The sequence below is a fragment of the Haemaphysalis longicornis genome, unplaced genomic scaffold (assembly GCF_048455015.1).
Source record: "Haemaphysalis longicornis isolate Haplotype H1 unplaced genomic scaffold, Haemaphysalis longicornis Haplotype H1 scaffold_5, whole genome shotgun sequence".
Classification (NCBI taxonomy): Eukaryota; Metazoa; Arthropoda; class Arachnida; order Ixodida; family Ixodidae; genus Haemaphysalis; species Haemaphysalis longicornis.
This window is the reverse complement of record NW_027526385.1, coordinates 187027760-187049863: the sequence shown is the minus strand read 5'-3', so window position 1 is coordinate 187049863 and position 22104 is coordinate 187027760. Positions and strand designations below refer to the sequence as shown.

Below are 22104 nucleotides of genomic sequence, written 5' to 3'. Positions count from 1 at the left end.
ATCTCTTACGTCTTGCGTGGGCAAACTCTACGAACACATGGTGCACGACAGACTATCACCCTACTTGGAAGACAAGGAGTACCTCCCGCACACCATGTTTGGCTTTCGCCCCGGGCTTTCAACCCAGGACATCCTTCTTCAAATTAAAGAAGACTTATTAGATAACCTCAGCAGCCAACACAAGAGCGCCATTCTCGCACTTGACGTCAAAAGCGCGTTTGACAATGTCACCCATCAAGCTATACTCGAAGGCCTGCAATCTACCCACTGCAGAGAGAAAGTCTACCGTTATGTGCGCGACTTTCTCACCGACCGCACGGCCACGATTGGCGTGGGACAACTCCGCACGGCAGCTCTAAAAACACCACCAAAAGGCACCCCCCAGATTCTGTCATTTCTCCACTGTTTTTTTAACTTGGCAATGCGAGGGCTACCGCCACTCCTGAACAAGATACCAGGAATCAGCCATGCGCTGTACGCAGACTACATCACTATCTGGTCGCGTACAGGCTCACTAAGAGAACAACAAGACGCCCTCCTAACAGCAATAAACATCACGGAAGAATACCTCAGGGCTCGCGGGCTTTCCTGTGCCTCTGACAAATCGGAACTTTTACTGCTCAAGAAACGCAGCAGAGGTCGCCCACCCACCCCCATACCCGACCTTGAACTCTCAGTCAATGGTAACCCCATACCCCTGGTTAATACCCTACGGATTCTCGGCTTAACATTACAGAGAGATGGAGCAGGCCTTGCAACCATCCAAAAAGTTCAAGAAACAGTAATTCAATTCACCCATCTCATTAGCCGCGTAAGCAACAGACGCCATGGTCTCAAACAGCACGACATAATACGCTTGACCCAAGCCCTAATCATCAGTAGGATTACTTACGGCACTCCATGCCTCAGTCTCAAGAATAGCGAGCGCGACAAACTAAATCTCCTTATCCGGAAGGCCTACAAGCTTGCACTTGGTCTACCTCCCACAACTTCTACCGACAAGCTAATGAAACTTGGTCTGCACAACACTTGGGAGGAACTCGCTGAAGCTCACAAAATCAGCCAACTTGAAAGACTTAAACTCACCAAAACGGGTCGTCATACGCTACGTCGGCTTGGCTACGATGCACAGGAAACATTATATAGTAAACAGAGCCTTCCCCTGGTTCTACATCAACTTATTACCGTTGCTCCAATCCCCAGAAATATGCATCCCGTATTCAATGCATACCGAAGAAAAGCCAGGGTCATCACCCTCAGAAAATCCTACGGAGACCACAAACCAGCGGTCCGCTACACAGATGCTGCCCGGTACCCTCGAAAGTCTGCGGATGCCATCAGCGTTGTCAACAACCATGGCACAGAACTCACGTCGGCCACAATCCCAGTCCCTGACACAGAGTCTGCAGAGCAAATTGCCATCGCCCTCGCTGCTACCACGGGCTCAGACTACCTCACTGTGATCACAGACTCCAAAACCGCCTGCCGCAATTACCAACTAGGTCGTGTTTCTGGTCAAGCCATCCGCATCCTGAACAATCTACAAAGCCCACTTGAACTCGGCATAGTCTGGACCCCAGGCCACGCATCCCTCGAGCGGAATGAAGCGGCACACGCCGCTGCCCGCGAGCATACCTTCCGGGCCTTCCCCTCGTTTGCAGACAGATCTCCAGCGATGACCTCCAGTGATGACATTCCAAGGAGATACACGAATGTCCTCGCCCATTACCGACTGCAGCGCCGCATTTACCCCCCACCACACCCCAACATGACCAGAGAGGACGCCATTACCCTCAGACAGCTGCAAACTAACACCTACCCCCACGGAACACTACTCCATGCCATCTACCCAACAACATACACTCTGACTTGTCAACACTGCCCCACACGCAACACTCTCTACCATATGGTCTGGGAGTGCCGACAATCGCCATCATTAACCCCCCAACCAAACCCAACACTGGAGCAGTGGGAGGACCAGCTGACCAGCTCACGCCCTCAAGACCAGCAACGACTGGTGGACAGGGCCCGCCGGGCAGCCAAGGACCAAGGCTTCCTGGACTAAGGAGGTCTCCCACAACGGAACTAATACAGCTGAATAAATCTTTATTCCGCCTCCTCCTCCTCCAGCCGGCTACCCCCAGCGACTGCTTGCGCTCGCTTAAGTAACCTCCGCCGGCCGCCGGCCATCCCTAGACCTGCTCCGACATCTTCCACATTGTTCCTCTGTTCCCCCCCTCTCGGGGCTACCGGCCACTTGCCACGATCGCACGCGCGCGTCCGAGCTAGCGATCGTGACGTCACACCTCGCACCTGTACGTCCGCTGGAATGTCGCACCCCACTTTTGTCCTCGTAGCAGCCACGGCGAAACAAAGGACGCGAGCACAAAGCCGAAGGGGAACCCCGGATTTCGCAACGTGTCTCAAAATGGCCGACCCTCGTCTGGGAGGCCGTCATGTCGGCCGCCCGAATGTAAAAAATGGAGGGCCTGGCCTGCAGTTTGTGACAATCAAACACTCAGGAGCTGAGAAGATTTCTCGGAATGGCAAACTACCTGATGAAGTTTGTCCCGAACATGTAAAAAATAGCTCACCCCAAGAACGCTCTCTTCAACGCGAAAAGCGAGTGAGTATGGACCTCAGCCCAACAAAAAAGCTTCGAACTGCTGAAGAAAAAGCTGTCTGAAAGTCTAGTTTTATGAGTATTTGACCCAGAGAACATGACTGTGGTTTCATCAGATGCCCCATCGTTCGGGTTAGGTGCAGTTCTGCGACAGAAGCTGAAAGATGGGGTCATCGACCTGTAGCGTACGCATCCCGTAGCCTGTCGGTGACAGAAAGGAGGTACGCTCAGAATAAGAAAGAAGGCCTTGCTGTGACCTGGGCATGTGAGATGTTTCAGGAGTATGTCACTGGCTTACTGTTTACCATTGAAACTGACCATAAGCCGTTAGTTGATTTTCATGTCGAACATGTGTCGGATATTACTCCCAGGCTAGCGCTACAAAGGCAGAAATTTGCGCATGATGCGTTTTTTCTATAAAATGAATAACGTGCCAGGCAAGGACCTTGTTGCTGCTGACGCTCCGTCTTGACAGCCGCTACCTCACCGAGATAGCACTGAGCTTGAAGACCAAGTTGCATGCTACGTTAGAAGCGTAATTTCCAATCTTCCATCAACTGACAAGAGACGTGCGGAAATTCGACAAGAGCAAGCGGCAGATCCAATTTGCAGCACGTTGAGCAGCTACTGCAATGATAGATGGCCAGACCGCAAAGAGCGCTTTTTCGAATGTAAAGATTACTGGCAGCAAAGGTCAGACATAGCTTTTCAAAATGAACTTCCAATGGAAGGATCAAGGAATATAATTCCTGGTCCCATGCGCAAAGAAATACTCGCGAAGATACACCAGGGACATCAAGAAATCGTTAAGTGTCGAACAAGAGCCCGAGAGAGAGAGTATGGTGGCGGGGTATATCGACAGAAATCGAAGACCTTGTTCGCCGATGTACACAGTGCGTTAAAGAACAGGAATACAGACATGAGCTGTTGATGCCGTCTGATTTTCCCGATCTAGCATGGGAGAAAGTTGCCATGCACATGTTTCACTGTGGAGGGAAGAACCTTTCGCTCGTGGCCGATGATTATTCAAGGTATCCCGAGATCGCCCTGCTTCCGAGAATGACAGCGCAAGAAGTCATCAAGCACGTGAAGTCTATTTTCGCAAGGCTTGGTACGCCTGAAACAGTTTTCAGTGACAACGGACATCAGTTCAAAAAACTTGATAGCTCTGCTTTCCACCAGTTTGCGGAAGAATGGGGCTTCGAACACGTAACATCAAACCCCAGGTTTCTGCAAAGAAATGTCTTCATTCAGGCAGCCGTGTGGATCATAAAAAAGAGCCTACAGAAAACGGGGCACAGTTCTGTTGCTCTACAGGCGTACAGAGCCATGCCACGTGCAAATGGCTTGAGCCCTGCGGAGTTGTTAATAGGACGGCGTCCGAGAACGTCTGTTCCGGCAGTGTCTAGTTCGCTAGATCCCGCTGTGGTCGACAAAAAAGCGCTACAGGCCTGGGTAATGTGCCGATAAGCCCAACAAAATAGAAACCACGACAGAAAACACGGGGCTCTGATCCTCCGTGATTTAGAGCCGGGAGAAATGGTGTGGATAAAGAACCATAAAAAGACTGGAACAGTACATTCATCGGCAGTGCCTCCGAGGTCTTAGATTGTGTAGAAAGACGCAGACGAACTGAGAAGGAACCGAATCCACTTAGCCCAAGACCCTGAAGTTGAGGTTCCACACTAGTCGCATCAATCAACGCCTGGGAGAAACCCTCCAGCCTCGCAAGATGCAAGGAGACGTGAGGTGGGAGAAGCGCCTGTTCAAGACGACAAAAATTCCGCCAGAAAAAAATGAACCCAAGGAGAGCTCATCCGCACCAGAATGCTACAACACACGGAGTGGACAAGTAGTCAAGTCTGTCCAGCGCTTGTAAAATGGAAGGCTGAGAGGGGAAGATGGGCTCTGTGTTTATGCCCAGACAGAAGAGAAACATGAGGATACGGCGCACAGCCGGCGTCACGGCCCGCCCAACGAAGGAATTATGGGGGCGCGACCAGGAGAGGGAACCGAAAAATTAAGGCACTCTCAGACTGAACACAAAACGTGTCGGTTGTACGTTTGTCGCGCTCCGCGAGCATTACAGCAGCCATCATCCTGAAGGCAGCAGTGAGGTGCTGTGGTGCCTTAGCCACTACAGAGAGCCATCTTAGAGGCGTTTTATGATGAAGCCACAGCACATCGTGGTTATGCAAAAGCCTACGACCGCATTCCAAGTCGCTACTTGTGGCCTGGACTCTGCACAGATGTGGCCAAGTATGTTTCCTCTTGCGCCAAATGCCAACACCGGAAGCGCAGTACGTCTCCCGCACCAGGTACGCTACAACCGCTTACTTCTTCGTCGGTGCCTTGCAAATCATTGGGGCATTGATCTCCACGGACTACTTCCATGCACACCACCCGCCTACCGCTGGATTGTGTCTGCAGTTGACCAATTAACCCGATACGCTGAGACATCACCCCTGCGATGCTGATGCGCCTACGAAATAGCAGATTTCACCCTGCAGAGCATCATGTTGCGGCACGGTGCATCTCGTGTGCTTTTTAGCGACCGAGGCGAGACCTTTTATCGCATGTTTTAGCAGAAGTACTTCGAACTGCCAATATCATTCATAATACGAGTAACAGCTACCACCCTCAGACTAACGGCCTCCGCGAGCGATTTCCTAGAACTCTCCATGACATGCTCTCAATGTACATCAGGCCGGACCATGCAAACTGTACCATGTTCTGCCTTTCATAACATTCGCCTATAATTCAGCTGTTCAGCTCACCACCGGATACTCACCTTTCTTGCTCGTTTTCGGCCGTTCTTCTGCGTTTGTTATGAACACTGCCTTCCTCTCTGCTCCAGTTTCTCCCGCAACTTTTTTTTCTGACCAGTTCATCTCTGGGATCAATCACTACCGACAGCTAGCCCGCATAAACACTGAAGCCGCGCAGCAACAACAGAAAACACAGTATGATGCCACTTACCGTGACGTTCATTTCCGCCTTGGAGATCAAGTGTTACTCTGGAGGCCAATTCGCTAACCTGGCCCGTGCTGGACGTTTTTGCACCGGTATACTGGCCCCTACATCTTCACTGAGCAAACTTCTTTGGAGAACTATCGAGTGTCACTGTCAACTGTTTCCACGGACCTTTGCCGGCGCGGAAGTGAAAATGTGCACGTTTCTCGCATGAAGCTTCTCATCGACCGTTTGTCTTAAATCCACGAGGCCAGGTGGCCGCTTCTAACCAGGGGGGGGGAAATGTGAGCACTTACTTGTGCCCCTGTGAACGGCCCTACACCGTACCCGTCCACGTCCACCGGTGTGGTCAACCTCTCACCGGTCCTTAACAACTACAATCATCATTTGTACGTAATCATCATCACAAGTCGCTTGGATGTGGAATCACGATCTGGAAAGTAAAGAACGGAACTGTTCGCTCTGCTTCCTCCCTATAAGAAGCGTCCTGTCTCCTTACTATACAAATATATATATGTATGTACACACGTATACAGAAGAAGAATCGGCAGTCAGTAACCCACCACAGTAGCTCAGTGGTTAAGGCGTTGTGCTGCTGAGAGTGAGAACGGGGGTTCAGTTCGAAGCCGCGGTGGCTGCTCTTGTGATGGAGGCGAAATGCAAAAATGTCCGTGTGTGCGAGATTTCGGCGCACGTTAAAGATCCCCAGGTGGTCAAAATTAATGCGAAGCCCTACACTACGGCGCGCCCCATCGGCTCCGTTGCGTCGGCGGGTTAAACCCTACGAGCAGTCAAGGGTTGGCAGTCAAGAATGCCAAGCAAATGAAAGGAAAGGATGCAGTAGGTAACATAGTATCGTTGAAAAGATGCAGGTTTCTTGAAAGACAGAAAGAAAGTAGAAGAAAATGGCCGCCGGGTGGACTCCAAACACCCAACCTCAAGGATACGCGTCTGCTGCGAGGACCACCACGCTACAGGCGGGGCTGTTTTCCCCTCCACTTTCTCGGTAATATATGTTAAGGTATTTTCTTCCTGCGCTTGGGGGTGGTAGCCAGCGCCACTGGGAATACTCAGGTGAAGGGAGCCTTCTTTTTAACCCCAGGGCCGTGACTCTAGCGTTTACGACGTGTCGCGAGTGGCCGACCAGCGTGGAACCATCTTAAGCTACCTATTCAACCAAGACTGCCCAAACAGGGACCCTCGCTATGCATGTATTGAATCAGAACGGGAAATCAGGGGCTCAATGAAATAACAGAAATAACGGTTGGCAGTCGAGAATGCCGAGAAAAGCAAAGGGGAGGGTGCAGTTGGTCATTTATTATCTTTGAAAGAGGTGCAGAACTTTTTGAAAAACACAAGGTGGAGAAGACATGACCACCGGGTGGAATTCGAACTCAATACCTTTAATATGCGCGTCTTTTGCGACGACCACTGCGCTAGCGGAGGGGCTTTTCTCTTCATTACCTTTTCGGGTTCTATGATAAGGTATTTGTTTATATATCTGTATATATTCTTATGTTTTTTGATGTATATATGTTTATTGTATATGTATATATACCTATACGCGTAGATATTGTTAGGAATGAGGGAATCGTTGAGAAAATACAGAAGGAAAAGTCGGCAGTCTATAACACCAAGGGAGGAATAGAGGAGTGTTCGGGTCTTTTTCTGCGCTTAGTGAAGGTTACTTTTTTAAGTTTACATACAAAGAAAGCAAAAAACAACCAGCCGTCTAGAGCGGCGATAAACCCACGCGTTTCTACTAATCTCGGGTGCCTTACTTAATAGGGTATCTGGGCCACTAAGTGCTCTGACACTTTCTGGGATAGTTATATGTTGCACACCCGTCTCTGACACTTGAGATTGGGAGCCAGCGCGACACTGGTATCAGGGCGTGAAGGGGCCTTTTTTAACCCCGAGCCACGACTCGCTTGTACCCAGCAGTAATTACCAGTCGACTGGCGGGAACTCTTTAGGCTACCTTTCCGCAGTAACGCTGCCGGAACTGGGGCTTTCGCTATGATTTTCATTGCATTATGGTTAGAAATGAGGAGCTCATTCAGAAAATACAGAAGTATAGGCCAGCAGTCTATAATGCATATGAAGGTAGAGGATAAGCGTTACGCTATTTTACTACGATTATTGCAGTTACTTTTCAATTTTATATAGAAAGAAAGGGAAGAAAAACACGCATCCTGAGTGGGAACGGCACCAACCTCTTCCGATTATATCTCGGTTGAATTACCATTCGCCTATCTGACGACTGTCTGGGCGACTGCTAAAGACGGGGATTACATCCTGCGGTCATTGTCGAATACAACAAGGTTGACATGGCTGACGGGTCTGACTGGCTCTCCTGGAGACTCGACGCTTGGTCAGCTGAGAATAATGTCTTTAAGCCCAAGTGGCAGAGTACTTCTTTTATGATGCAGTGCACAAAAGCATCAATGTTAGGTTACATGTATCTGCAGGACTCTTGATCACGCGGAGTGGGGAGTGAAGTGCGTGTACTGTAGAATGTCGTAGTGCTGGTTCTAATCCCTTCAGATGCCTTCAATCTGCCCCTCCAGATCTTGGTGCCAGGTGCTGCTAAAGGGCAGTGAAAGAGACTGAAAAAGTATTGTTTTCATTCTGCAGGCCTTTGTTGCGTCCTTGTGCAAATGACGGCTCATCGGGCGAAGTGTATTTGGGAGCTGCTTTGTTTGAAGTAACGATGAATTAGGACAAGTGCGTGGTGCTTTGTCGCTTGAACTGTTTGTGTTGGGTCATATTAGACTTGGCTCCTGTGTTCCCTTGGGACATCCCCATAATTCCAGTGTCTATTCTGGTCATTATTGTTCACTGAAAAGTAAAAAACTCGCTTTCACTGTTAACGTTGGGTGGATTTGGCGGTACAAGTGCAAGCCTCAAGCTTGGGGAGCGTTTACGCTGATAATCTGTGAGTCCTCTCATTTCTTGTGGCTGTTGTGCTACCTTAGGACATACAGGATCCCAGTATCGTGTGCTACTCGTTGTGACACAAATGACACAACTTTTAGTATCTTTTATAATGGTGTTTTGTTCCGACAAAGGTCGACCTTTGGGAATCTCGCGCAGCTATTAGATACGTTTTCGTTGGACAATGCTCTGCGGGTGGCCGTTTTTAACAACGGTAGCAGACCAACACGCGAAGCATCTAAGGGCTCATGAAGCATAATTGAAAATAATTTCGCGCATTCATTGGTAGGGAAGTGGTGTAAATCTGGCTAAGGCGTAATTGCTGCTGCGGATATGCGCTATATTGAGGATCATGGATGATTTACACGTTGTGTGACTCTGGACGCCGTCGGTAATGTTGTTGGGATCCACTCGCACAACCCCACGGGATGTGCCACCTGAACGAAGCAGCTACACGTATAACTGAATTGTGGGACCACCGATAATCTTGTACGAAGTAGAGCACCGACAAACAGCCTTAGTCCTGTGTACAGGACGACAAGGTAATTATTGATGCTCTAGTCAGGATATTAAAAGTCGATGTAATCTACAACCGTACGCCCAAACCACACCTGGAAAAGCAAGATACGCAACTCTTCAGAAACCTGACCATGCTAGTATACTCAACCTGCTGCAGTATATAAACGCATGAGTGTCACAAAAAACGACCCCGAAACCAACATAATACCTAGGAGAACGAACCATTTCATTTAATCCATTTTCACCCGTTGTTCACCACGTCCGTTTTTATTAACCTGTTCAAACACTTATTTCATAACCCAATCTCAAAATATCTACACCTGTATCTCCCCTTCCGCTCACGATATTTGGCTACCGTGTCACCGCAAAGTACCAGACATTCTCTTAAACATACCAGAAGACCTTATCGACCACTACACTTGTAGGGTTTGAGTAAATGGTGTTCTTACCGCGTAGTCCGCTCAGCGATACTCACCCGGCTCCATTCGACAAACTGCAGATGATGTACATATATCTTGTTCAAAACATTTTAACGAACGTTAACAGTAAGGTGGCGGCAAGCCTTTATTAAATGGCACTTTCCTAAACGTCCAAAAAACACAATGGAAGAAGATGTGATTTCCTGATTTTGTAGAACCTGTTCGTTAAATACCGACGTTGCGTTGGGCAAGATCTTTGAGTACCGCAAGAATGAAACCTATGTTTTTGATCGCCCACCTTGAACATCTTCTTCCTTTATTGAAAAGCATCCAGGCCCCTTACGAAAAGCTCTTCAAACCATGCAGCCCAATAAGAAACAAAGAGGCCTCAATTGTTTGCTACAGAACTGTGGCTTCTTCCGCTCCAGAAATACATGTAATAGCGCATCAAGGATGAACGTCCTCTTGCACAAGTTACCTTAAACAGAAAAACCATAAAGCATACCTTTGAAATTAGCCTATTAGGTATATATATTCCGTATGACAGTGCTGCTTTGCAAACCATACTTATTACAACACATCGCCATCCAGCTTACACACCTTCTACATCCAGTACCCCTCGACGACATGCCTTTAAAGCATAAAGACACGATGAGGCTCCTCAAAGCACTTCGGACTAGTCGCACCGCCTGCCTAATCCATACTGCTCCAGAAATCGCAACTCTGGACATTGTAATCCACTAGACCTGAAGACCGCACTTGGGTTTCTCTCTACTAAAGAGAATAAGAAAATATTACAGGCTGGCACCTTTTCTATATGAAAAGGACTTACAAAATCCACAGAGCTGCAAACCTACGTCGGGTAATCATGAGCGCACTGGAGGGAATCTAGTCACTAAACAATGCCACTCAGCTAAGCCGCGCAATGCTCATAACGAACTCATGCACCTGAAAACCTACAGCATCTCACCATACTGCACAGTATGCATCCCGAGTACTACAGAGCCATCTGTGAAACCAGAATACTAAGTCATTCAATTAAAAGCAACCAACATCCCTTCACTCAAAATGCCAAACTTCAACACGACATCAAATTTATCACGATTCTGGCGTACACCCGCTCGACTAACCACGTGACCGCGAAATAGTATTTCTTCATACCCCAAGAGCATTTTTCGTGTTTTTGTGTCAGTGCAGCAGATCGGATAGCCTGAAGAACGGACGTCAATCGCTCCAAGGGCTCTTGAAAGGTCCTGGAAAACACGATGACGTCGTCTAGGTATACCAAACACGTTTGCCACTTCAATCCAGACAGACCGAGTGTCCATCATTTTTTGAAATGTTTCAGGCTCTGAGCACAAACAAAAAAGCAAGAACTTTGAACTCCTAAAGCCCGTCGGGAGTAACAAATGCGGTCTTTTGACGGTCACGCTCATCTACTTCAATTTGCCAGTATCCGCTTTTAAGTCCATTGAAGAAAAGTAGCGGGCATGTCGTAATCGATCGGGTGTTTTGTTTATTCTCGGCAGAGGATATACGTCGTTTCAATTACTTGGTTCAGTTTGCGATAATCGACGCAGAATCTCAAGCTGTCATGCTTCGTTTTGACCGTGACGACGGGTGACGCCCACGGTCTTGTCAATGGCTGAATGACGTCGTCGTCTACCATATTGTCTACCTGCGGCCTTATCGCATGGCATTCTTTTGCGGACACTGGGTAGGCGTTCTGCCGATCCGGTCGTTGTTTTGCGGCAGTAATTATTCAGTGTTTAACCAACTTGGTTTGTCGGACGCCCGACGTCGACGAAAAGCAGTCCCGGAAACTGTTTAGGAGCTCATAAAGCTGGCGCCGCTCTGTCTGCGGGAGGTTGCAGTTAACGTCGATTAAGAGCATATTTGGCACCACGGTTGACGCGTTACTCTGTAGAACGGAGCAGTCCATTGCGTTGTCGGTGTCTTCGAAGACGGCAACCACCGTTTCCTCGGCGACTCGTCGACGTTCATTCGTAAAGTTTGTCAGCAGGACCTCCGCTCCGCCGCATACTAGCGTCAACAGGGCCCTAGCAATGGCGATTCCACTTTCCAGAAGAAGGGTACTCAACACCTCGACAATACCAGGGCGGCTTAATAGGTCATCACACCTAACAAAAACAAGCATGCAGGCACTTGCTGGTGGGGTAACTTCGTCGCCGACAATTCGCAGGTGTGGTGGTTGGTTGCCGGTGTGTTCTGATGTGTTATTTTTTGTAGCAAAACTCACAAAGCCTTCGCCTACGTCGATTACCGCATTATGATCGCGCAAGAAGTTCAGACCTATAATAAGCTCTCTGCAGTACTCCGGAAGGACGACGAACGTACCGACGAAGTCCGAGTCGCCAATGCGTACCCTCGCGGTACATTTTCCAACAGGCGTCATTAGGTGACCCCCGGCAGTCCGAATCTGAGATCTATCCCATGGGGTCTTGACCTTTCTGAGTCTGTCAGAGAGTTCCCGACTAATTATCGAGTAGTCCGCCCCTGTGTCCACTGATGCGGCTATTTCCTGTCCGTCGAGAAAAATACGTTTGCGCCGCGCACTCACGTCGACGACGAAGTTTTGGGCTGCCGTTTTCCAGTGTTGCGCCCACTCAAACAGGGACACAGGGAAGTTGTCTCCGCGAAGACGCAGGGGCAAAGTATTAATTATGCGAGCGCCTAATTTGTCAGGGGAAACATACAGAGAGCACCAGTTGGTGGGTAGCAATATGGCGACCAAGAACCGAGCACACGAGCCGCTAGCTAACGCACTCCATGCTTGTCCTCTGCTGTGCCGCATCAAACGGCACGTACCCACGCGCAGTTTAGCATGTCCGTCCTACTTGATATTGCTCTCATCCCACAGATTCGCACGTGACAATATCAACGTGCCGTATACAGCCGCCATCCTCCGTTTTGTGTGTGCAGACCAGTGGCCCGCGTGCGTGTGCATCGGTCTCAGCCTTGAACTCCCGTATCGGGGATCACTCTGCATGACCTTGCTGACTGAGCGAATAGCCTTTAAAGTTGCTCTTCCTGTGTGTCATCGTGCGTGCCATTTTTGCAGAATGCAACAGTATTCGCTCTTTTAAGACTATTCTAGGGATACACTGAATGAAGATAGGCCACACACATCTAATACACTGGCAGCTGCTACACAATCTTCTAAATTCCGCTGTTGCATGTACGAAAACTGCGATTTCCGAATATAAATTAAAATTACATGCAAAGCGCGCGACACAGCATGTCGAAAGCACTTACACACCTGTACAGGCAGCATATACCCCTGCACACACCGTTATTTGTACTTGACGATCTAAAGGTATCTTTAAGCGCGCTTTCAAGCAATTTTTAGTAATTACATTTTTAAAACTGATTTTACACCATTTAAAACAAAGAACATCTTCTTTTCGTACAAAGTATTGCACTTTAATACCTACAAAGAGATTCTATGTTCCATTTACGGCAATTTTATTCCCTGAGTTTGCGCTGTTTGCCCTCATTGGACATGCGGAATTAAAACCCTAAGGTCGCCAACAACTTGAGATGCTTTGTCCTTCGCCTTCCTACCGTCCACCCCATTCATTCCTCATCGCAACTACGCCGATACTTTCCCACTTTCAGTTTCCAAGACCGAATGCGCAACGCCTAACCGTGTTTTCTCTACATACGACGCAGATACAGTTCGTAAATACCAGACAAACATTTCCTACATATTACGCTTCACCATGCCGGGTTTCATAAGTAATACCCAGCTGTATACAAGTGCAACCAAAAAATGGGCACTCTCTACAATATAACCATACCTTGACCCCACAATATACGGAACCACTGTCTAAATACTACGCAGGAGCAGGTGGACGGTCTGCCCAACTCTGATGCCGCTACCAGGCTTTCGTTGCCAAAGGAAACAGCATGAGCACAGGGCTCCTAAATCATTGTGGACACTGAACGCCTCTCAGCTGATTTTAGTCTGCCCTGTTTTGTGCTCCCTGTTAAAAAAAAACCCGCCCGCATCTTCCAACGGGGGGAACTCGAGTAAATGCGTCGCAGAGTGGTGGGGGTATCGCGTGAATGTTGCGTAATTGGGTATGGTTTGGGAATGTTTAATTGTTATTTCGTCTTTATAATTCCTATTTATTGAATGAAGGAGAAGCTAAGGCAAGGAGTGTAAAGTTAAAGTCTGTCTTTATTGCTTGGTGCCGTCAAGCAAAGCGTCAAGTCAAGAGACAGCCAAGCAAAGACGCCCTTGACTGAATTCCGAACGCGCGCTCCGCCGCTTATATACACACCGCCCACGTTCGAGGGAGAGGAGTGCGGGGGAGAGACGTGCATGCGCACACTACCGTATACAAGCGCGCGAATTTTCCACGCACCCACCACGCCGTTATCAGGTGTACACGTCCTGCCGCCGTTACTGTTGAGCGCGACGCAGGGCATGGGTAGCTACGACGCATGCGCGCACAGACGCGCTCCCCCCGCACCGCCGCAGCTGTTGTTGAGAGCGAGGAGGGTAAGGGGGAGAGACGCGCACCTGCGCCTTGACGCGACGCGCATGCGCAGTGAGCGTGTGGACGGCGCCGACAACATCGACGAGTGACATCGCGAGCCTAAGAAATGCTCCGCATTTAAAACGTTTACTCAATGAATGCAATATTTCATCTATTACTTGCCGCCCTTAAAATGTGCTTCAAGTCTATAAAAACAGTGAAGGAAAGAAGACCAAATCAACAGAACACTCGAGAAAAACTGTAAAATGCCGGACAACCATCTTAAAATCCCACGTCACTACGGTTTCATTTATTTCACCTGAAAGGCCCGAAGGCATTACATGAGGGGGGGGGGGCGGAGTACAAGGTATGAAGAACAACTCAACAAAACTATTTAGTTCCAAGCGGATACATTCAGAGATCAATGAAAAAAAAAGTACAATATGCAAAGCAGAACGTCAATATTACCAAATTCAAATACAAAGTAAAGGTACAAAGGTAAGCTTCCAGAGAAAAGTGGCAGCAGTTTATACAGTAGTTATAAAGTATTTAAACATTGGCAGGGAAAACCGCACATTCAGTTAGATTGCGACACGTGACATTTTAGTTTACTGCGAAAAATTTGGCGGTTATTCCACGTGACTATATTATCAGGTAGTTTGTTCCACAGTGTTATCCCATTGAGAAATAAGGAAGTAATCATTGCAGAGGTGTGTCCGTTTATTGTTGCGATAGGGTGACTGTGGTTTATGCGGGATGAAGTTATGCGCGATGGTTGAAGGAGGACGTGCCGTGACTGAGGGTGATAATAGAAAGCATGCATTAGACCCAATCGAGAAATGATACGACGAGATTCAAATGACGGCAGTTTCAATGATTCTCTTAGTGCAGTAACGCTGATATCGTTAGTGTATTTGGAGCAAATAAAACGGGCAGCGCGGTTCTCGATCCTTTCTAAATCGTTAGTTGGATATGTTTGTGAGGGGTGCCAAATTGAGCCAGCATATTCTAGTTTCGGTTAGACGTAGGTTTCATAAGCTAACTTTTTAATGTCTGGCGAGGCTAATTTTAAGTTGCTGCGCAGGTATCCGAGAGTGCGTGAAGCTTCTGAACAGATGATTTGAATATGCGTTGATCATGACGGCGACGATGACAGGTGCGCTCTGAGGTATTTGTATGATAGTGTAGGGCTAATGGGAACAGACTTTATGCTATAGGTAAATTTTTCTGGGCTCATTTTGCGGGTGAATGACATCATTTTACATTTAGTCAGGTTTAAGGGCATTAGTTATTTATCACACCAAGTTACAATTAAATCTAAATTATGTTTAAGTTTAGCCCTGTGGTCTGGTGTACAGATTGGATAGTATGAAACGCAATCATCGGCAAAAAGTCTTAATTTGGTTAGCACATTGGTGGGTATGTCATTTATGTATATTAGAAAGAGAAGCGGGAGAGAGAGGCACATGGGGGGACGCCTGACGTTACGTCGGAGAGAAGTGAGTCGTGGTCATTAGCGCTGGTGAACTGCTTACGGTTTTTTAGAAAATTTTCTATCCAGAAAATTATGTTGGGAGGGATTCCCAGGCTGCATAGTTTAGAGAGTAATAGGGTATGAGCAACACGGTCGAATGCTTTAGAGAAATCTAAAAAGATGGCGTCAGTTTGAAGATTTTCATCCATGGAGTGAAGTATATCTTGTGTGAATTCTGCCAGTTGTGTTTCGCATGACAGTAGTTTCCGGAAACCATGTTGATGATCAAAGAAAAATTTGATGGATTCCAGATATGTCATTTGGTTTGAAGCTATGATATGTTTCGAGCATTTTAGATGGGATGCTGGTCAAGGAAATAGGTCGGTAGTTCGCTGGAATTGCGCGGTTGCCTGATTTAAAAATGAGAATAACCTGAGCCTTCTTTCAATCGTCTGGGACGTTTCCAGTTTGTAATGATTGTGTGAAGATTAGGCAAAGTATCTGGCTTGAGACCAAAACGGTACTTTTTAGTAATTTACTGTTAATGCTGTCACAGCCCGCCGAGGATGAAACTTTAAGATTGTTAATTAGTTGGAATATTTCTTCTGGGGTAATTTCAATTTCTGTCATCGCTACAGCAGCAGGTTCGGGCAGTGTTACCGTATCAGTGGTGTTGGTAGAGGAAAACACAGACGTAAAGTGGTCCTTTAGAGCAGAAGCGCACTGGTCAGCGTCTATTGGTTCTCCGTCAGCGTTAGTGAGGCTTATTCGATTAGATTGTGACTCAGGGGACAGCATGGGCCAAACTTTGCTGGGATTTGATTGAAGAATTACAGTAGGTCATGGGAAAAGAAGTTGATTTTTGCAGCTTTTAGTTCGGTTAAGTACTGATTAGCGCATGCGCGGTAGCGCTACCACGCAGTTGAACTTTGGCTTAGGCGGGCCGTTCTGTACAAGTGTTTCTTTCGGTTACAGAGTAATTTTAGCTGTTTGTTAAACCATTGGCAGTTGGAATCTGATTTAATGAGGGTAGTAGGAATGTATTTGTTTTTGAGGTTAAAGCATTGTAGTCTTTAAAAGTTCCCAGTTAGAGTTGACACTTCGTGTTAGGTACGTATTCCTAAAGTTATCTAAGAAGTTGGCGAGCTTGTGAATAATCGCATCAAAATTTGCTCTCTTGTAATCCGTGATTACCTTCCGTGTGGGTGGCTTCTTTTTAAGCGGGGAGGCGATGCAAATATGGATTAGGTTGTGGTCACTGAGACCAGGGAGCGTATTAATGGTTTTTATGTCGTCAGGGGACGAAGTTAGCAGGAGGTCTAGTATGTTATTGCCCCAGGTAGGGCAAGTTATAGCTTGGTGAATGTTAAAATCAAGGACAGTGTTTAAAAACTGTTTCTCTTTAGATGGTGTCCCATTTGACGCTGAAAGCAACGACCAACTGATTCCAGGATAATTGAAGTCCCCAAACAACAATATGGGTGCATTAGAATGTTTATTTGTAACGGTGTAGAGGGATTGATGAAGTAGGTCGCAGAAGTCGGGGTGGCAGTCTGGCGGCCTATAGCAGACGCCAAAAACAAATTTCGAGGCTCCGTTGGAGACAAGAACCCAGATTATTTCTATTTCATCGTCATTGAAGATAAGTGAGGATGCTAGGGTGTTTCTAATAGCTATGAGCACGCCACCTCCTTTCTTACTTTTGCGATTCCGGCGAAATATTGTAAAATTAAAATTGGATGGAAACACTTCCGTATCTGTGATGTCATCATGCAACCATGTTTCAGTTAGTATCACTATATAAGCACTGATATCATTTATGAAACTTTAAAGCTCGTCGCGTTCAGGAATTATGCTTCGTATGTTAGTAAATGCAATGTTTATGTTTAGAAATGCCATAGGATGGACACACGTGTTACACGAGGCGGAATGGTTCCAAACCCGTCATGTGCTGCCAACAGAGGTGGCTTCTGATGATGCGCTGTTATCGAATGTAATGACGGGTGAGTTCCGAAGTTCTGTGATTTTATCAGTTTTTGCGTCATAAAAGTAGGACTTATTTACATCAATAAGTTTGTCCACCGTCAGCTTAAATGCACACTTTTGTGGCTGAATTAATTTGAGTAATTTAGGTCGTGCAAGGCGAGTCGCTGCTGCAACGTCTTCTCTTACGGCGAAGGTCGTATCTTTTAGCCTAATTCCGCAGATCAAACAGATCAAAATATTTTCTTTTGTTTTAAAGTGAGCGAGCTTAATCATGATTGGCCGAATCTTGTCGGGGGCAAATTTTCCGATCCGATGAGCACGTTCTATGGCACTTGGTTCGAGCGTAATATCTAGTTGGGTGGAACAAAAGTTTATGACGTTAAGCTCTGATTCTTCCCATGTTTCTTTAACAGAGTCCTCAATACATAAAAAGAGAAGAAGAGAGGCGCAATCGATTACTAGCGTCAGTGTTAGCAGCTTTTAGCGTTTCAATTTCATGTTGGATTTTGGCGGCATCTTCGGGTACGGCGCCCGATGAGGGTTCGATTTGGACTGTTTCTAGCGCGGGAATTCGGTTTGTTAGTTCTGAGAGAACTGTTTCATGGTTAGTTTGTACTGCCTTGAGCTGATTAATATCTTCACGAATGGTTAGAACAGTCTGCTCGATGTTCTTGATAGCGTCAGATAGAGTTTCTATCTGTGCTTTAGTTGGACCGGGGTTTAGTTCCACATCCCCTGATAGTAAGAGTATCAACTGTTACAGCAATTGTAGGGTGAAGACATTGTAACAAGAACATAGCCAGGTGCGTAATTTCAAGTCGTAGGGGACCGACAAGGAAGTAGTTATTGGTATAGTATTGTTTAGAATGGGTAAGGTCCACCAACCTGGAAGATGAGGAGCGGCGTGAACATTTTGCGCCAACCGGTGTCGTGCCCCGAGCTTTTGGTGATGTTGTGAAGATTATGTAGGCCGGATTGGCCCCACGTGGTAGGTGACGTCGATGATGAGAAGCGTTGCCAGGCGCAGCTGCAAGCGCAGGCTGGTATCAGCGGTCTGGCGATAGGTGACAGAATCCGTGGTTGATCCAGATGGCGCGAGGGCGCTATGGGCACGGGTAGGTTACCGGGTGGTGACCAAGCGCAGTCGCCCAGGATAGCGGTGTCTGCAACCCAACAGGCCACGATCTGGAATGTGAGGAGCGGCGTGAACATATTGCGCCAACCGGTGTCGTGCCCCGAGCTTTTGGGGATAATGTGAAGATTATGTAGGCCGGATTAGCCCCACGTGGTAGGTGACGTCGACGATGAGAAGCGTTGCCAGGCGTAGCTGCAAGCGCAGGCTGGTATCAGCGGGCTGGCGATAGCTTACGGAATCCGTGTTTGGTCCATATGGCGCGAGGGCGCTATGGGCACGGGTAGGTCACCGGGTGGTGACCAAGCGCAGTCGCCCAGGCCAGCGGTGTCTGCAACCCAACAGGCCACGATCTGGAAGGTGAGGAGCGGCGTGAACATTTTGCACCCAACTAAGTGGCCTATTGGGGCATAATTGTTTGCACTTTCAAATTAAATGTACCAGTACCCAGGTTAAACAACGTTGTATTATATTTAAGTAGGTTGAAGCCGCCCCAAGGTATATTCAAGAACCCAAAGAAGCTTTTTAGAAGAGCGGTCAGGGTGTACGGTTTATAACTTATGCAAAGATGAAGTTACTCTGTTGGACGACACCTATTTATGACTGAATAAAGGGGGAAATACGCAATGAATAGAAGTCTCCTCCATATGTTTGTATGTCAGTGTGTGAATTGCCAAGATTTATTTGAGATGAAAGTTCATCTTTTAAGCTTATGCGATGGCCGAAGCCTACTGTATAAAACAGATTTAATAGCTTGGACACATACAAAGGTTGCGCCACATCTGTATATTTGCTTGTGACATTGTACAAGATTTTACTGAGATACCACAAAACGCTTAATAGTAAAACACGGTAAGTATAGGCCGACTGAAGTAAACAGTACAATTAAAATCTATAAGAAAATAGCGTGCTAAAGAAGACTGGGGGGGGGGGGGGGCCAAAACACGAGGAAGGCGCAAGAACCTCTCGAGCTCCAGGTGCTTCTAAGAACACGCGAATTCAGACCATGGAGTGAGGGCATGCTAGCGCGCATGAACGGCACCACATCTGCCGGTGCAGCGCAATCCGCACAATTGTGGCGGCCGGCCGTTCCTGTGCCATCTTCAGGTGCCCCACCTTTGCGACGGGTAGCCTGCCGTCGGACCACATTGGCTTCCCGCCAGTCGGGCACCTGCAACGAGATGCGGGAACAACAGGTGAGAAACAATACAATGGACCACGGCATCAGGATGGCAGCGACAGAGTCCCCGTAGAAAGAGAAAACTCCTGCAAATTTGCCCATGAAAAGCGGCTGTTGTACCCTCGATACTCCTTGCCGTCGAGCCGTCCCATCAAACAACTAGTGAGTACGCGTTGTTTCAGAGACACAGAAATAAAAAAGGATCAAGAACGATTGTGTGGCAATCGGGGATTTATAAATAACGACTGAAACAATACTGCAAATTTGTATTATCCCAGTATTTATGCTGACTTCCGCAGGTTTTGTAAGAACTGCCTGCCATGCACCACTACGAATCTGAAAAGGGTAGTGATAATTGTTTGCTTAGAGGTTATTATGTGGTCTTTATAAAAATTATACTGTTGTCGTCCTTGCGTGTAAAACTACAAATCCAAAGAGAACCTGCACACAACAATGAACATAACTGTACGTGTTTTTAAGTGGAGTCACTTTTCCGTGTAACTTTGGTTGGGAAATGTTGTGGTGTCTCCCAGGATGATGCTTAAGGTTTTGCTAAAGACATAGACTATATTTACTGTACATAATTTGTCCTCCTCCCGTCTCCTGCAGCCGGGACTTCGGCAAATGTGGCTGGATGGTCCAGGACAAGTTTCTTCAGTCGGGATAGCTGGACGCCAAGGGGAAAAGCGACAAGGGACAGATTACCCCAGCTCGTTGAACGGCCCACTGCGTGGGTATGGTTCACGGAAGTAAAGACGCACGGCGAGAAGAGAGGATGGCGCCGGAGAAATTTGCGACGAGGCAGTTTGGCCGGCGGAAGATTTACGTATGCCTGGAAATGACGCGAAATTCACCCAGCGACGGTGCCAGTGCAACCGCTTCGGGTCGTGGCCAGGTAAGGCAAGATAACCGGACCCGAGGCACAGCAATGCCCACCAGTATCCACTACTTCACGGCGGGTCAATGTTTTGCTTCACCTGGAGGCCACGCGTTATCTTCCCTTAGGGATATCGTCTGCGAATGTGGCGCCGCGATACCTTGCCTGGCGCTCCTGACTAGCCTGGCGAAGTATTCGTTTCCACGCACCGGGCTACCAACTGTTTCCGCTTACGTAGGGACTACTGATGCCATCCATTACCGAGTAATTAGAGAATACCTGCAACAAGTTACCACGGGCTGCATACGAAAGCCTGTTCTGGATTTTATTATATTTGTTTTTTATTTCTCCCTGGTCGTCGCTAAACTGAGACAGTGTCGTAAGACTGTGAGGTTAAACGCTCCGAAGTTACCCCTGAGCTCTGAGGGGCGCAATAGTTTAGGGTTCAGGGTTAATTTTGATACGTTCGGGATCTGTAATCTTGCCCATAATCTTGACACACTTGTATTTTTTTACGTTTCGCTTGCATCAGAGACAGTGTAAAACTTGCCAACGCTTTCTGCTTCCTCTCGCTATTAATGTATTGCTTTTGTTTTGCTAAGACCCTTGTCGCCACTCTTGTCTTCAATATTCTCATGTGCAAGTCCGTTGATATAATCCCGAACCGTAAGAGCCTTACAACGACATGTGTGAGTGGGACACAAAAAATATGTTGTAAATGCGCACACCTCGTGGAGGAGCAGAATAAACGTTGCTGAAATTCCGGACATTTTCCAAATGAAAAAGTACGTAAAATAAAATTATGGTAACCCGGTTTTAGGGTTTACTTATTTCCTAGCTCCATTTTAGAACACCCGTCCCAATAACAATATTCGCGAATGGCGTTGTTATCGTGCACTTTCAAATATGTGGAAAGTTCAGGCCCAAATTTAAAGGGCGAGTGAAATATTTGGCTAGGAAGCAGTGCACCTTTGCCCCAAGCAAGCCGCATTTTTCATAGTTCTGCGAGTTGGCGTGGAAGTTTACGCAAGTGGGGTTATAAATGACGTTTTTGGGCCCTAAAATAAACACAAAATGGCTTTTCTGGTATTTCGGAATTTAAAGAAAGGTCGCGTGCGTGTCAAAATGTCATTTGTGATGTACAAAAGTCAAAGATTAGGAAAAAGTTACCATGTGGACCCAAAAAGAACTTTGGCTTTTCTTGAATATCACAGGTTATTTACCACTACTTTTTCTGTTAGAAAGGTGTGCCCATGTAAAAAGCTGTTTGCTCTTGATATTCGACCAGTGTACATTAATGTTTGTCACAAATATTGATTCTAAGGGAGTCTGAGCCAGTGCTTAGATATTGTATCAAACATTGCTAATGAAATGGCGTTGCAACACAAAAACGGCCTTGAGTCGACTGTTGTGGATAAGTAAATACCTCCATGTAGTTTAAATATTGCCTTAACCTTCAACTGCGTCATCCACGTCAGC

The 22104-nt window shown here is 47.2% G+C and overlaps 1 pseudogene; it reads right to left on the bottom strand.

Annotated features, from left to right (window-relative positions):
* Nucleotides 1-17394: 17394 nt before the first annotated feature.
* Nucleotides 17395-18948, bottom strand: LOC144140049 (uncharacterized; annotated as a pseudogene).
* Between the last annotated feature and the right edge of the window lie 3156 nt (nt 18949-22104).